Here is a 4,643-nt window from a genome sequence, read left to right on the forward strand (position 1 = left end):
TCTCATTGATTTAATTATTGATACTTAAGTATTTCTGAAAGTTTTGAAAGTCCAGTTTCTCCTGCCAATAGGGTGAATCAAACTTCACCAAAGAATTTGTTTTCAAAATTCATGGTATATACATCACTTAATTTGGTACTGCTTTCATAATTGCTTTGTTATATCAACTCGATGCTTATTCCAGTTGGGATAAAGGCAAATACATTTTATTTCTGCTTTTTTATATTTTGAAGACATCATGCCATACAAAATATATAATAATAATTTTTTCAATCTAATTGACTGTCAGGCCTCTGAGCCCAAGCTAAGCCATCATATCCCCTGTGACCTGCACGTATACATCCAGATGGCCTGAAGTAACTGAAGAATCACAAAATGAGTGAAAATGGTCTGTTCCTGCCTTAACTTATGACATGACCTTGTGAAATTCCTTCTCCTGGCTCATCCTTGCTCAAAAGCTCCCCCACAGACCACCTTGTGACTCCCCTCCCCCCACTCCTACCAGCCAGAGAACAACCCCCTTTGACTATAATTTTCCTTTACCTACCCAAATCCTATAAAACGGCCCCACCCCTATCTCCCTTCGCTGACTCTCTTTTTGGACTCAGTCCACCTGCACCCAGGTGAAATAAACAGCCTTGTTGCTCACACAAAGCCTGTTTGGTGGTCTCTTCACAGGGACGCGAATGAAATTGACTTTTTAAACAAAAGACAAAACCAGAGCCAACCTGTTTTACTCGATTCTTTACCCATGTGTTCTTATTTTGTCTTTTTACTAGTTGAGTAAGAATATAAGTAAATCTGAAGAGATTTGGCCTAAAGAACTCTCACCTGTATTTCTGAGTTGCTTTGCTTCACTTGTGTTTTAGTAGCCTTACAATAAACAAAAATCCAGTCATAATAGATTGAGCAAATAAGGAATTCACTAGAAAGCTCAGGAAAGGTAAGAAGAAGGAATGAAGCATCATTGGAAATCAGGATAACTCTGCCTTTTATTATTGTCACTTGTGTGCTATAGGATACTTTTTTTTTCCAGTTTCTTTCTATTGTCCTATTTTCTTTTTCCAATTGAGCTGAAATTTACCCATAATTCCCCCCAAAATATTCTCGACACCTAAGTCTTCTTGCTAAAAGTTCAGTTACCACATGGAATTAGCTCCATGTCCTACTTATAAATTTCCAGAAAGAGTGTCTAATTGTCTTACTCAAAACTCAGGATCTTCCAAGGGCAAAAAAACACCCCTGTCAATTGTCACCTTTCATTCAATTAGCCGTGACTATAGTATAGACTTGAGATATTAGTAATGTTAATTAGAAATTTCAACCCAAATATTTATTAAATACTCCATATGGTACTGTGCAATACGTTACAGGAGATATAAAGTATAAAAAGCAAACCCATCCAATAAGAATCTTACTATTATAGGGTGGGTTTAAAAATATATATATTGCATATAAAATGGTAATACACAATAGTATTTATGACAAGATTTTGTCAGTATTTCACTTTATAATAATAAATGGTTATGATATTAAAATCGTCTCATTGGGGGGAAAAGTAAATAATGAAATAACTTTTATTAGAAATATAAGATTGCATCTCATATACTAGTTTAAATTTTTTGTCGACCTTGCTTTTTGACATGGTGTAGACACTGAATTTCCTTAAAATTCCAAGTCTGTTACTTTACCGAGAGAATCCATTCCTAACAAAATTTAATGAATGCTGCAGATATGTATGCTTAGATGGAAATATTATGTTAGACTTGCACAAAGAATTTAATTCTCAAATTAATCAGATCGCTGTGTGAAAGATTCTTGGGGCCTCCAAATCACTAAGCTAAAGGGAAAAGTCAAACTGGGAACTGCTTAGGGCCAACCTGCCTCTCATTCTATTCAAAGTCACCCCTCTGCTCACTGAGATAGATGCATATCTGATTGCCTTCTTTAAAAAGACTAATCAGAAACTCCGAAGAATGCAACCATTTCTCTCACCTATCTATAACCAGGAAGCCAACTTCAAGTCTTCTTGCATTTGCTTCAAGTTGTCCCACCTTTCCAGACCCAACTGATGTATTTCTTACATATATTGATTGATGTCTCATGTCTCCCTAAAATGTATAAAACTAAACGATGCCCCAACCACCTTGGGCATCTGTCGTCAGGACTTCCTGAGGCTGTGTCCTCAACCTTGGCAAAACAAACTCTCTAAATTAACTTAGACCTGTCTCAAGTTTTCGGGGTTCACAACTGTAACAAGTAAATATCTTAAAGTAAAACAGTTCCAGCAAATGTATTAAAATATAAACTAGTCTCATGCCTGTAATTTCAGCACTTTAGGAGGCTGAGGTAGGAGGACTGCTTGAGGCCAGGAGTTTGAGACCAGCCTGGGACCCATGGCGAAACCTTGTCTCTACAAAAAAAAAAAAATAGGAAAATTAGCCAGACATGATGGCATACACCTGTAGCCCCAGCTATTTAGATGAGACTCTGCCTCAAAATAAGTAAATAAATAAATAAGATATTTTGTATAATAATATATAATTATGGACAAAATGTATTTTTCATAATCCTTCACAAGAATCAAAAATTTGTCTCGTCTTTTCTTAATTGGTATAAAAGTCATATAGTGTATCGATTTAAACTATACATAAAATTATAGCTATACTAGCTACTCAAGTGAAGCACGATTATTCCCATGCCCTGGATCCTAAGAATAACTTCCTTTTTCCTCAGAAAACATACAAGTAATGAACGTGAGTGTAATGAATATCCTCAAAAAGATCCTCCCAGCGACTATATTAGGAGAAACATCGGGCAGCTTCTTTCTTCACACCTCAGTGCAGGATGATGCATTATGCCAAAATACAATCTATTAAAATCAATTGAATTCTGGTGGAAGGCAGAGAAGTAAAAGGTCCCAAGGACAAAATATTATGATTCTGTTTTGCAGCAATATGATTTTAAAATTAAATCCAAGAATAGATATATTGTAGGGTATTAAAGAACTATTTGCCAATTTGCTATAACTCATTGTTTATTAGCTTTTATTGTACATAAGTGTGGTATACAAGCATCTTAGTCCATGTTGTGCTGTTATAACAGACTACCTAAGGGCAGGTAATTTATAAATAACAGATTTATTTTCTCACAGTTCTGTGGAGTGGGAAGTCCAATATCAAGGGGCCAGCAGGTTCACTTGTCAGGTGAGGGCTGAATCTTCTGAAGGGGAGGAACACTGTGGTCTCATATGTGGGAAGACAGAAGGGCAAAATAGCCTAGCACTGCAAGAAGCCACTACCATAAGGATCTTAATTCCATTCACAAGGGAGGAACCCTCATGGTCTAATAACTCATAAAGGCCCCACTGCTTAATAATACTATCATATTGGCAACTCTTGTATTTTAGAGGGGACACATCTAAAGCATAGCAAGTATAATTTATTACACATAAATAAAGTTGAGAGTTTTTCTTAGAAAAAAATACCTCTTGAGTAGACATTTTCATATTAATTGTCAAATACAGGGCCGTATTCTTCTACTGTCTTGTCAACAAGGAATAGGGTTGACATCCTTTGATGAAAGACCAGGAGCCTGATGGCTATGCAGGCCTGGAAAGAATATCACCACATGGAAGCTGGTCCAGGTTAAAAACATGAAGTTCTCTAAGGTAGTTAAATGATAAATCGTCAACAACCTTCTCTTCCCAAGGAAGAATACTTTTCTGTAACTTGTCCTACTATCATAAAAATATTAATACATGTAATATAATTTCATTTTTTACTATTAATAGATTTTCTACTAACTTTTTGTTAATATAAAAACTCACATTACCTATGATGACTTGTTTATTCAATCAACATTTAATATTAGGGCACATAATGTAGAAGGCTTTGTATAAGCCCCAAAGTTTGTTTATGATATAACAGAAGATAGAGAGTAATTAAATAGAATTACAACTATGAAATAATAAGTATTATAGAAGCATAAAAAAAGGATAGCTACTGATAAGTTACATTTATTGAGTGGTTGCTATATGTTAGAAACTATTAAATATATTTTATGGGTATTATCTCATATAATACTTACATTTTACAGATGAAATCAAGTATGATATGCTATATAATCTGCGTGAGGGTCTGTTAATTCTGTTTGAGAGTCTTGGTGATATTAGAAGTGATTGAGTCTTGGTGATATTAGATCTGAATGCTAAAGGTGTTTGAATGTAAGGCAGAAAGTAAGATAAATCCAGGCAGAGGGAATAACAGCAGCAGAGTCATGGAGACTTAACTTCCATGGTGAGTATATCCAACAGAATAGACACATATTGAAGGGGCATAAGGTAATTGGCAATAATATGACCCCAAGATGAAAGGTTTTGCAAGTCAGAGCAAGAGATTTGAGATCTTATTGGTAAAGCAAGAAATCAAATTTTTAGCAGTTAGGTGGCATGATGAGATCCAAGAGAATGGGTAATATTTCTTATAGTTTTCTTCCATGTGGTTTTTAAAAAATATATAAAATTCTTGCTCCTAAAAATAAAAGTATATAAAATACATTATCTTCTTTGTATACATCAATTGTACATGTTACTATATATTTCACAAAAATGGAATAATTATTTATATATTTGTCATTTCTTT

The sequence above is a fragment of the Mandrillus leucophaeus genome, unplaced genomic scaffold, assembly GCF_000951045.1.
Source record: "Mandrillus leucophaeus isolate KB7577 unplaced genomic scaffold, Mleu.le_1.0 Scaffold579, whole genome shotgun sequence".
In the NCBI taxonomy this organism is placed as follows: domain Eukaryota; kingdom Metazoa; phylum Chordata; class Mammalia; order Primates; family Cercopithecidae; genus Mandrillus; species Mandrillus leucophaeus.